The sequence below is a fragment of the Pleurodeles waltl genome, chromosome 10 (assembly GCF_031143425.1).
Source record: "Pleurodeles waltl isolate 20211129_DDA chromosome 10, aPleWal1.hap1.20221129, whole genome shotgun sequence".
NCBI lineage: Eukaryota > Metazoa > Chordata > Amphibia > Caudata > Salamandridae > Pleurodeles > Pleurodeles waltl.
The window spans coordinates 362,766,139-362,779,835 of NC_090449.1; positions in this window are offsets into that span (position 1 = coordinate 362,766,139).

Sequence of the window (13,697 nt, forward strand, 5' to 3'; positions counted from 1 at the left end):
GGTGGCGTCACAGACACACTGGGAGAGGACACAGGGGACGTGTGGATGGTAGTGGGGGTGGTGACTGTACGTGAGCGTGGTGTGGTGGTGGGTGTGCTAGTGATGGCAGTAGTGGCTGTAGATGTAGTGCATGCAGGTGTGAGTGTAGACAAGACTGGGAGGGAGGAGGGAGACGAAGAGGAGGGGGACACAGTGGAGGCAGTGGATGTTGGTTTGTCTGCATGTGTCTGATGCTTGTATGAGTGCATGTGGGATGTGTGGTGCTTATGTTTGCCTGAGCTTCCCTTATGTGTTGACGTGTGTGCATGCTGGTCTAGAGGTGTGCTTGGGATAGGCTGGGGTACAGGGGATTGGGTCTGGGTGGAGGAAGTTGGAGGGGGGAGGCTAGACACAGGGACAATGGCTGCCATCAGTGCTGAGGCCAGAGTCTGAAAAGCTCACTGAAGGGCTGCATAACCAGAATGAATGCCCTCCAGGAATGCATTGGTTTGTTGCAAATGCCTTTCGACACCCTGGATGGCATTCACAATGGTAGACTGCCCAACAGTGAGGGACCTGAGGAGGTCAATGGCGTCCTCACTGAGAGCAGCAGGGGTGACTGGGGCAGGGCCTGAAGTGCCTGGGGTGAAGGTGATGCCCACCCTCCCGGGTGAGCGGGCACGGGGCAAAGGCTGAGGGGGTGCTGGGAGGGTGGTGCTGGAAGGGGGATGGCGGCTGTACCTGTAGATGGGGGGGCACAGATGTTGCCGCCACCACAAGGGAGCTCCCATCAGAGGACGAGTCCGTGTCGCTGGTCTCAGCTCCTGTCCCTGCCGTGGAGCTCCCCACGCCCTCCGTCCCACTGGTGAAGTCCGAGTCCTTAGTGTGGCCCTCCATGGCCATGTGAGATGCAGTCCCCTCGTGCTCCAGTGCCACTGCTCCTCCGCCTGATGATGCTAATGCACACAAGAACAGGGAGAACACAAAAAGGTGGGGACGACAGAAGAAAGACATGTTGAGTGCATGCATTACCGCTACCGTTGGCGGACACTACAGACACAGAAGCCCCCTGCACTACACCGTGCTCTTGGAATCCACTGTTCAATTCCTGGGAAATGGCCTACTAGGCTATGGACGACATCTGCACACATGGATGACACAGGGGAATGACTAGGTGTACTTGGTACTCGACAGAGGTGCGGTGGAATGCCACATTGCCTGCCTTACGGAGGGACCAAAGCGCCCATCCAACTCTGGGTATGCCACCGCCAGAATCCTGAACATCAGGGGGGTCATGGTGAGATGGGCACCCCTCCCACGTTGAGAGGTCATCCCCAGCTGAGCCTCCGCCGTCTTCTTTCTCCAGCGGCGAATGTCCTCCCATCTTTTCCAGCAGTGGGTGCTCCGTCTGTGGTAGACCCCCAGGGTCCGGACGTCCTTGGTGATGGCACGCCAAATATCTTTTTTCTGGTGGGCGCTGACCTACATGATTTGTACAGGGGGAAGAGAAACTTATTACCAACTGCACCATCAAAGTCATTGGCCCCCATCCCTACCCTTGGCATGTGGCACATGCACTCACCGTTGTTTCATGCATGCCCTACTCTCACCCCTTCCTTCTTACATCCACCCATCTCCACACAGGCATAGCCCATACAGCATGCTCCCGGCGTACTTACCTGTTTGTCTGGAGGACCGTAGAGTAGCGTGTACTGGGGGAGGACCCCATACATAAGTTTCTCCAACTCCTCCGATGTGAAGGCAGGGGCCCTTTCCCCAGACACTCGAGCCATTGTCTCTTCCAGACCGAGGTCACAGCAGCACTTGCAGTGTAGGTCCTGTCCTGTCGAAGATCAGGTATCGAGTGATTGAACAGATAGAAAATGGTGGTCACGTCCGCGGCGGTGTGTACCGTCACCGCCGGCGTACATCGTCATTGGCTCCTGGGACCCATAGGGTCCAATGTTAACCAATGCAGCATTGCGCCACGGTCTTCGACCGTCTACTGCGACGGTGCACAACACCAGCGCAGTTACCTCACATCCAATTGTCCCACTTTAGAGGTCAGGCAGCCACCATTTCAGGGGCCCACATGGCTTCATATTTAACTGCCTCAAACATACCTAGGCCTAGACTCAACACACATACAGGCCACTTTTTAGATTATGATTGGTGTTCTGTGTAAGCTGTGGGTACGTACCTCTGAGTTGTTTGACTCTGTGCTCGCTGTTGTCCTTCATAGGCACCGTCCGCTGGCACATGTGAGGAGATGGCAGCACCCTCCGGTGTACCGACCGTTGGTGGGCCTGTCGACAATGGAGGAAAGACATGTGATCATCACCTACAGGCTTGACCATGCCACAATCCAGGAACTGTGTACCCAGCTGGAGCCAGACCGGATGTCAGCTATCCGCCAACCCACAGGAATCCCCCCTCAAGTGCAGGTGCTGTCAGTTCTCCATTTCCTTGCAAGTGGGTCATTTCAAACAACAGTGGCCATAGCATCAGGGATGTCCCAGCCTATGTTTTCCAACATGTTGTCCAGAGTGTTGTCTGCCCTGCTGAAACACATGCGGAGCTACAACGTTTTCCCTCAGGTGGAGGATTTGCCTACAGTGAAAGGTGATTTCTATGCCCTGGGACATATCCCCAACATCATAGGTGCCATTGATGGGACACATGTGGCTTTGGTCCCCCCCCACAGGAGTGAACAGGTGCACAGAAACTGGAAGAGTTATAATTCTATGAATGTACAGATGGTATGTTTGGCCGACCAGTACATCTCCCATGTGAATGCTGAGTTCCCTGGCTCAGTGCATGATGCCTATATCCTGCGGAATAGCAGCATCCTTTATGTGATGGGTCAACTCCAGAGGTACCGTGTGTGGCTATTAGGTGAGCACCTGGAAGCAAGACAGTGGGAATGGTTGTCTGGGTCTGGAGATATCCCTACAGGTTAGTGTGTGTCTAGCAGTTGTCCCTCACCATTTGCAGGTGACTCTGGTTACCCCAACCTGTCATGGCTACTGACCCCAGGGAGGAATCCCAGGACAAGGGCAGAGGAACTCTACAATGAGGCCCATGGGCGAACTAGGAGGGTGATCGAGCGGAGCTTCGGCCTCCTGAAGGCCAGGTTCCGGTGCATCCATATAACAGGTGGATCCCTATTCTACTCACCAAAAGAATGTTCGCCAGATCATCGTGGCCTGCTGTATGCTTCACAACTTGGCTTTGCGACGACAGGTGCCTTTTCTGCAGGAGGATGGTCCAGATGGCGGTGTTGTTGCAGCTGTGGAGCCTGTGGACAGTGAAGACGAGGAAGCAGAAGAAGAAGACATGGACAACAGGACTCAGTGATCCAGCAATATTTCCAGCAAAAAACAGGGAAGAATACAAACCTTCCTACTACATGTACTTAAACACTACTACCTCTCTACTGTCTGTCGTTTTCACCCAGTGTATGGTCACTGAGTTGTCACTTTCCCTTACGATTTCACAGATGTGGGTCCCAATGTGTGATATCTGCTTTGATTCCTCATGGACTACAGCTGTGTGACATAGGTATGTTGACATTACAAATGAAAGAGCTTTTTGCAACAGTAATTGCTAATACAGTATTCCGAAATCACAGACTGACTCCAGATTGTTTTGTGCTTTAAGGGTGTTTATTTTAGTGCTCAATATTGGAGGGGGTAGCAAAATGGTATGGGTGATGGCGGAGGAATGTCCTTCGCAGAGTCCAGTCTATTAGTCTCAGAGGTGCATTGCCCTAATGGGAATAGGAAGTGGAGCTGGGGCAGTTTAAGGATGGACAGGGTGACAAAGTGGGACAGTAGGATGACATTCAGGGTGGTCTAATTTCTTGGCGGGGGTCTTGGCATTGTTCTCTATCTTTGTCCTGGATCTCAGGGACTGTTTGTGAGGTGGTTCTCCCTCTGCAGGGGGTGGGGTGCTGGTGTGGTGGTCCTGTGGCGGTGCCTCCTGTCCACTAGCACCGGCGGAGGTGGTGGGCAGTTCATCGTCCAGGCTAGTGTCAGGGGCCCCTGGTAGTGCCACAGTGTCCCTCCTGGTATTGAGTACTTCCTTCAGCACCCCTACGATGGTGCCCAGAGTGTAATTGATGGCTCTGAGTTCCTCCCTGAAGCCCAAATACTGTTCCTCCTCCAGGCGCTCGGTCTCCTGAAACGCTGGATGCAGAATCGCCAAGAGCTGCTCCTCCCATGTAGTTAGTTGTGGGGGAGGAGGTGGGGGTCTGCCGCCAGTCCGCTGAACCGCTGAACAGCTGAACCGCAAGGTGTTGTCTTGAGACCATGGAACGCACCTTCCCCCGTAGGTCGTTCCACTTCTTTGTGATGTCCTCCCGATTTCTTGGGTGCTGTCCCACAGCATTGACCCTGTCCACTAATCTTCGCCATAGCTCCATCTTCCTTACAATGGAGGTGTGCTGCACCTGTGCTCCGAATAGCTGTGGCTCTACCCAGATGATTTCCTCCACCATGACCCTGAGCTCCTCCCCTGAGAACCTGGGGTGTCTTTGCCGTGCCATGGGGTGGTGTAGGTGATATGTAGTGGTGTGTAGTGTGAGGTGCGTAGAGGTTCTGTGGGTGCTGGTATTGTGTGCCTGTGGATGCTAGTATTGTTGATGGTGGTGTCTCTCTCTGGCCTTCTCTCAGTAATTGTGGTCGTAGGGGTTTGTGAGTGATGTGGGTGTGTGTTTTATATTGTATTGGGTGTGTGTATGTGTATCAGGTGTGTGTATTTCGATTTGTCCAATGTGGATGTGTTTTGTAAGAGTGTGTGTATTTTGAGCGCGGCGGTGTGTACCGCCAATGGAATACCGCGGTTGAAAGACCGACACGTGGATTCGTGGGTTGTGATAGTGTGGGCGTATTTCTGTTGGCGTGACGGTGGAGGTTTTGTTTTCGCCAGTTTATCACTGACCTTTGGTGTGGCGGACTTGTGTGGGTGTCTGAATTTTGGCGGATTCCGTGCTGTGGGTCATAATAGCTGTGGCGGATTTCCGCTGCTGCGGTGGTGTGTTGGCTGTCTTCTGCACGGTGGTAAGAGGCTTTTACCGCCAATGTTGTAATGACTGCCTACATGTCTAAAAAACTAAGGTTTGGACTTGGCAAAAGATTTATTTTACCAGGTTGACATGGCAGTTTAAACTGTACATACAGGCTTTGCTATGGCAGGTATGAGTTGTTTCGAGGGCTGTTTAAGTGGGTGGCATAATCAGTGCTTCAGGCCCACTAGTAGCATTTAAAGTACAGGCCCTAGGCATATGCAGTGCACTCTACTTGGGACATGTAAGTAAATTGAATATGCCAATTAGGTATAAGTCAAATACAACTGCATTTTAAAGAGAGAGCTCAAGCACGTTAGCACTGGTTAACCGTGCTTTTCTTTGCACCTTAGCTGCATTAGAAAATCAACTTTATACGTTCTAAATGTATTGTATTGTTATGTCTCTGTGTTGTAGTTATATCTAATGAACAGTACACCGCTTCTTCATCAACTCACAATCAATGATGTGGGGTTAGGGTGTAGGAGACACATGCTTCTGCACTCACTATAAAACTGGGCAGGTAGTGATGAGAAGAAATAACAAATACGTTTTGCGGGTGTGACACAACACAGGTCATGCAGGGTTAAAAAGCTAAGCATTTCCAAAGAGCAGGACATCCTGAAAGCAGGTCTCTAAAGAATTTTGAGCATTAATTAAATATGTTATGGCTTTCAGACCTTTCGGTTTATCGCTACACGTTTACATATGAGTGATCCATTATTTATAACCCCAACTAAGTGCTCCGTGTTGCCAAGGATATTTTCTTAACGTCGACCATTAAAAAATGTGATGGAAAAATGCGACTGCAGTTCAATTCCTGTGCTGCTAGGAAGGCTTTGAGAAGTACACCTGCTGATTGCAGAGGCATGCAAGTACCAATATTGATTGCTACCAAAGGCTAAATATCTGTGCAATTTCTGGAATATCTTTATAGGTGATTTGAAAACCAGTTGCTATTTGTAATTTCTCAAATATATGCTGGCCTTAATCAAGTTTGTTTTATCTTGTCTAGCAGCACAAGGTTGCAGCACATCAGGCAAATTTCACTAAATCCCCGCCTCATCTGCATTCAAACACTTTTCTTCTGGAGATATCTGGTAGTGACCCACGAGTACAGAGGAGGCAGAAATTCTGCAATTTAACCCTTCCAAGAGATGGGTGAAAGCAGAACCATTCAGTTGCTTGTATCCTGGACAGCAACCCCAGTTAAATTCCTCCAGCATCCCCTGTCTCATGTGCCTGCTCGGTTGAAGATCCGACCTAGTCCTTAGATTCGGAAAAGCCATTAAGAACTGAGAAAATGTGTGACATAAACCAGTTGCAAATTTAAAATCTCAATAATTGATTAAAACTGGCACAAATACACAAATCTCATGATTGCTTAAGCTCAAATAGACAGCACTCATCTCATTGCAGGTGTATTATTTTCAGACAAAAAAGTTTTGTTTAGCAAACTCATGAGTCAACAAAGTAGTTGGGACTCTTGAGCCAAAGTGATATTAGGTTGCATTTGTCGGATTGAAATATGTTTTCTTCATTCCAGACTCCTGTCAGAGGGTCTGTGCAGCTTTTTAGGCTTGATGACATTCACGGTTAAATGTATGAAAAATACCACTCTCAGGGCCTCATTTACAGGGCCCATGGCGCAGGGCAGCCCAGCTTGTGCCTTGCAGCGCCACCCTGCAACACAGGGAAAGGGCAGAAATGTGCCTTATTTGTAAGATACAGCACATTTCTGTCCTCTCCACCTGCACTAGCGCACAAATTGCTGCCTAGCACCAACGTAGGCAACTTTGAACCACGGTGCAAGGATGCCTACATTGCACAGCTGATTGTTTTTGTGTAGGAAGGTACACGTTCCTGCACAAAAACAATCACAAGAGGTGTTTTTCTCTTTCTATGTGTGCTGCAGAATAAAGATATTTCTCCCTGTTGCGTCATTCTTACGCCACAGGAAGGGTGTAGAAATATGATGCATTTCCAGACTTCTAAATCTGGGAATGTATCAGATTCCTTACGCTTCTATGGGCGTTGTGTGGGAACACCCCAAGCAACACCCATGGAACACATTTTGGCGCAGTTTTATGTGTGAAATGAGCCCATGTTTACAAGGCCATAAAAAGCCACGCAAGGTGGCTTTGCGTGGCCTTGTAAATATAGGTTGGCACACTGCACCACCGGTTCATCTAAAAAAATGACTCTCCAGTGGCGCAGTGTGTAACTATGGCCTTGTAAGTGAGGCCCTCAGCATTTTCAAATCAAACTCAAATGTTTCCGCCCTAGTGGTTGGCACTTCAACCACTGCTTTGCAAGGGGATGGTTTTTATATTGTTAGTTTTTTTGAATCATCATCCTGAAGTCGCGAACGTTTCTACTAGAACCAATGTTGAAACTGAGGCACACAATTTTCACAGAGCACACAGCTAAGAATTTGTTAGCAGATTTAGGACATGGCAGTGTTGCATCACTGGGATGAATGATGTAGTAGGCGCGTTACATATGATATCTCTCTCTTTCTCTCTCTCTCTCTCTCTATATATATATATATATATATATGTGTAAACATATGTATATATATATGTGTGTGTGTGTATATAAATATATATAGGTGTGTATGTGTGCGTGTATATATGTAGATATATTCACTGAACAAAAATGAAGGTTACAGGGACGTTATAGTTAGGTTCTGAATTTACTCCCACAAAACCATAGAAGTTCAGCAGTTATAGTTAGAGTTATTTCAAGTAACTACACCTCACCCCCTAGAGTAACTATACTCACACCCCATATATATATATATATATATATATATATATATATATATATAGGATCACAGGGCCATGGGAATAAGACCCGGAGAAGCAATTATTAGATTTAACTGCATGCAGAAGCTTACTAGTAGAAGCACAGAGCTGGGGCAAGAAGAGACACAGACTTGTCAGAGCATCTGACACAGATTATATACTGACCGCTGCCAGCCTGAACTGAGTGAGTCATATCTGGAATTTCTGACAATGCAACAGGGATGCTGTTATTTCAGGAATTAAATGTATTAACGCAATAGCCATATTTTAGTGTATGGCCAGTCTTCTAGTTACAACATTCCATATTTCCGTGTGCTGTATTATGGAAGAACAAATGTTATTCAGTGTTTGACACCTCCATTACAGATTTTCTGAACCACTTTATATATGATCCTGAGTGCACCTTATTGTGTTTGCTTCATGTCTAATCACTACGTTCATTTTATTTCCATATACCCCTTCATTTGATAAATATACATGCCTCAGATTACATTACGAAATGCCCTATTCCTTTAAAAACATTCAAGGTATATCGGGCCTTCCAGACTTTACCTGAAGCATCAAATTGTGTGTTCATAAGGACAGCTAAAGAGGGTTTCTCATCTAGCTTCTTCCACAGAAGCCTAATTCATTGATTCGGAAAGAAGGGTGAGTCTCAACATCTCTGAGGTACAGAGAGTTGACAGTCAATAAGACTAAATATACCAGTAAATAGAATTTAACTGTTCAATAGACAATTAGGAATATGTCCTTATTAGGAAGGACAATCTGAGTACCATTAATGTATATGGGTGTTACAAAGTAGGTAACTAAAATGGCTGAGGTCCTGATTTACAGTTATATAGTAATGAAAAGTTCTCAAGAACGAAATGCTCTACCAGTAGGATAATCAATTAGTTAAATTTTGTCCACAAAGAAATGGTATGGTGGAGGAAATTATTAATACAATTTATCAAAACAATACTCATAATATTAGTGTAAGAAATTGGTCTATTGGTTGACCAAGGAGTAACCCTGGTCAAGTAACAACCACAATCCTTGTTATGGTGACGCACAAGCAAACCCTAAATTAACTTGTGGTCAATCCTCTGGTACCTTGGCAACGTGTAAAGAATTTTTGCAAAACTTCAAACAATAACAAAGTGCAAAAAGGATCCCACAACAAGTTAGGAAATAGAGTAATTGTCAATAAATAAAACAAGACCAAAACAACAACATTTCAATCAGTGGAACAGGAAATATGCAAGTTTAAAGATTTAAGGGAAAATAGGGCTAAAAAAAAGAACAAAACGCCCACTGTAGATATCTGGTCACACCAGACAAGAACAAAGGGCCTGATGTAGAACTTGGCAGTGACTGATGTCCCATCGGGCAATATCTAAATCCAATCTATCCTATGGGATAGCCATCACCATTGTGACGGAGTAAACCATCCGTGGAGTTCATCTAAAAAAATGACTCTCCAGTGGCGCAGTGTGTAACTATGGCCTTGTAAGTGAGGCCCTCAGCATTTTCAAATCAAACTCAAATGTTTCCGCCCTAGTGGTTGGCACTTCAACCACTGCTTTGCAAGGGGATGGTTTTTATATTGTTAGTTTTTTTGAATCATCATCCTGAAGTCGCGAACGTTTCTACTAGAACCAATGTTGAAACTGAGGCACACAATTTTCACAGAGCACACAGCTAAGAATTTGTTAGCAGATTTAGGACATGGCAGTGTTGCATCACTGGGATGAATGATGTAGTAGGCGCATTACATATGATATCTCTCTCTTTCTCTCTCTCTATATATATATATATATATATATATATATATGTGTAAACATATGTATATATATGTGTGTGTGTGTGTATATAAATATATATAGGTGTGTATGTATGTGTGTGTATATATGTAGATATATTCACTGAACAAAAATGAAGGTTACAGGGACTTTATAGTTAGGTTCTGAATTTACTCCCACAAAACCATAGAAGTTCAGCAGTTATAGTTAGAGTTATTTCAAGTAACTATACCTCACCCCCTAGAGTAACTATACTCACACCCCACATATATATATACATATATATATATATATATATATATATATATATATATATATATATATATATATATATATTTATATATAGGATCACAGGGCCATGGGAATAAGACCAGGAGAAGCAATTATTAGGTTTAACTGCATGCAGAAGCTTACTAGTAGCATAGGAAGGCCCACCAGGATATGCAGGACACATCTCAGCTTCCTTTGTGTAACTGTCTAGAGTGAACTCACAAACATCCCAACTGTCAGAGCCAGAGAATGGTTAAGCAAGAAAAAGCCCACTTTCTGAAAGTAGCATTTTCAGACTTACAATGCAAAAAAGGACTAGACCAAAAAATGTATTTTTAAATTGTGCATTCAGAGACCACAAACTCCATATTTCTATCTGCTACCAATGTGAAATTACACATAAAAGTTATTTCCAGGTAATCCCCATGTTACCCCATTGGAGAGATAGTTCTTGCAATGGTGAAAAACAGATTTAGCTGTATTTCGCTATGAGGACATGTAAAACACACCAGTACATGTCTTATCTTTTAAATACACTGCATCCTGCCTATGGGGCTACCTTGGGCTTACCTTAGGGGTGACACATGTAGTAAAAGGGAATGTTTTTGCCTGGCAAGTGGGTGCACTTGCCAGGTCAAAATGGCAGTTTAAAACGGCCCACACAGACACTGCAGTGGCAGGCCTGAGAAATGTTTACAGGACTACTCATGTGGGTGGCACAATCAGTGCTGCAGGCCCACTAGTAGCATTTGACCTACAGGCCCTGGGTGCCAATGGTGCACTATACTAGGGACTTACTAGTAAAACAAATACGCCAATCATGGATAAACCGATTACCAATGCAATCTAGACAGAGAGCACATGCAGTTTAGCATGGTCAGCAGTGGTTAAGTGCCCAAAGACCTAAAGCCAGCAAAAATGAAATTCAGCCCAGGATAAAAAATGGGAGGTCAGAAGTCAAAGGACAAGGGGAAACCACACCAAGAGTTGATAGGTCTAACAATAAGGTAACACACATGTTATCCTAAATGGGAGATAGGCCTTAAAGTAGTGAAACACTAATGAGAGTTTTTCCCTACCAGGACATATAAAACTTAAAAGTTCCTGTCCAACCTTTTAAATAGCAAAAACAACAAGTGATGGACGGAATGCTGAACATTGTCAAACACTCACCCCCAGTCATAGATCTGGGTTTAATCCATTGTTCTTTTGCTCACCATGCCACCCCAGTTTGGACCCAGCCATATGCAAATCAGTCTTGACCCTGTTCCTCATGGGAACAGTCCAGACCGAACTGCCAAGCCAGGTCCTCACTGGACCGGAAACAAGCATCCTGGGACCGGTTTCGGGGTTTCACCCCTCATCAGCCAGGCTAGCTTGAATCCAGTGGCATGGGAAGCACGGGACCCACGTCTGGGCATACCCTTCCCACTTAGGGCGACAAAGCAAAAACAACAAGTGATGGACGGAATGCTGAACATTGTCAAACACTCACCCCCAGTCATAGATCTGGGTTTAATCCATCGTTCTTTTGCTCACCATGCCACCCCAGTTTGGACCCAGCCATATGCAAATCAGTCTTGACCCTGTTCCTCATGGGAACAGTCCAGACCGAACTGCCAAGCCAGGTCCTCACTGGACCGGAAACAAGCATACTGGGACCGGTTTCGGGGTTTCACCCCTCATCAGCCAGGCTAGCTTGAATCCAGTGGCATGGGAAGCACGGGACCCACGTCTGGGCATACCCTTCCCACTTAGGGCGACAAAGCAAAAACAACAAGTGATGGACGGAATGCTGAACATTGTCAAACACTCACCCCCAGTCATAGATCTGGGTTTAATCCATCGTTCTTTTGCTCACCATGCCACCCCAGTTTGGACCCAGCCATATGCAAATCAGTCTTGACCCTGTTCCTCATAGGAACAGTCCAGACCGAACTGCCAAGCCAGGTCCTCACTGGACCGGAAACAAGCATCCTGGGACCGGTTTCGGGGTTTCACCCCTCATCAGCCAGGCTAGCTTGAATCCAGTGGCATGGGAAGCACGGGACCCACGTCTGGGCATACCCTTCCCACTTAGGGCGACAAAGCAAAAACAACAAGTGATGGACGGAATGCTGAACATTGTCAAACACTCACCCCCAGTCATAGATCTGGGTTTAATCCATCGTTCTTTTGCTCACCATGCCACCCCAGTTTGGTCCCAGCCATATGCAAATCAGTCTTGACCCTGTTCCTCATGGGAACAGTCCAGACCGAACTGCCAAGCCAGGTCCTCACTGGACCGGAAACAAGCATCCTGGGACCGGTTTCGGGGTTTCACCCCTCATCAGCCAGGCTAGCTTGAATCCAGTGGCATGGGAAGCACGGGACCCACGTCTGGGCATACCCTTCCCACTTAGGGCGACAAAGCAAAAACAACAAGTGATGGACGGAATGCTGAACATTGTCAAACACTCACCCCCAGTCATAGATCTGGGTTTAATCCATCGTTCTTTTGCTCACCATGCCACCCCAGTTTGGACCCAGCCATTTTAAATAAACTGCACTCTGCCTTCTGGGCTGCGCAGGTCCGACCCTATGGGTGACATATATCTATTTAAAAGGACAGTTTGGGCCTGGTATAAGGTTTTTGTTTGCCAGGTCGAAGTTGTGGTTTAAAACTGCACATACACAATCTGCAATGGCAGGCCTGAGATATGTTTAAGGTGCTACTTGAGTGAGTGGCACAATCAGTATATAGGCGGTTTAGTAGCATTTATTTCCAGGCCCTTGGCACAGGTAGTGTCATTTTGCCAATGGCTTACAAGTAAGTTAAATGTGCCAAATGAGTATAAACCAATTCTACCTTTTCTCACAGAAATTGGAGCATGGTGAAAAAAGGTATTTTGTGTAAAGCTCCCCGTGGCTGTGCACAGATGTTCCAATGTATTGGCTTAGTTGGCGTACTCATGATGGGACCACACACAATAGTACGTTGTAAAAAGGTTAACTTTCAGTAACATGAACATTTCCAATACAGAGGTCCAAATGGCATCATGGAAATCTCATTCTTCACTCTTGTGTATTTGATGTTTTGACGTCAGATCTTTGCAGCAAATGTTGAATATAGTTCTTTGACAATAGATGTTAATGTTTGTTACTTACAATAAAAGAGGATATCTCAAAACAAAAATATGCATATTATCAAATAAATTCCTTGTATGTGGTTATTATATATAAATATAATTATAGAATACATATATTGTTAATTAATACAGTTAATATACCTCTGTGATATAAAAGAGCTGATTGCAGAAGCCCCCTCACTTTTTAGCCCCATTTTAGCTGATACTGATGTTTTCTGACTCTCTGCTCTATTTAAGATGGTATATGAAAATTAAGCCTAATTATAATTGGCTTTCACAACCTACCTATAAGTCCCTAGCACATGGCAGGGCATGTAGGTTTAGGGACCCCAGGGGTGTACTGCTGTGGTATCCAGTATCATTTGTAAAGGCAGGACTGTTAAAGTTAAAATTAACCTAAAATTCGACTTTGGAATTAAAAGTAGTTCCAAAGTCTCAAACTACCATAACTTTGCATATCAATCACCCCTGAGGTCTTCCCTAGGTTCCTCAAGGATTGGGGGCAGTGTGAATATAAACAAGGACTTTAGAAAATATGTTTTTTAAGCCCTGGTGAGGGTAAACCCACATTAATTTTCTCCATTGTACTCAATGGGCTCTATAGGCTAACAATGGGCGACTTTATTTTAAAATAATAAAGTCTGACTTCCAATGGAGATGAGCT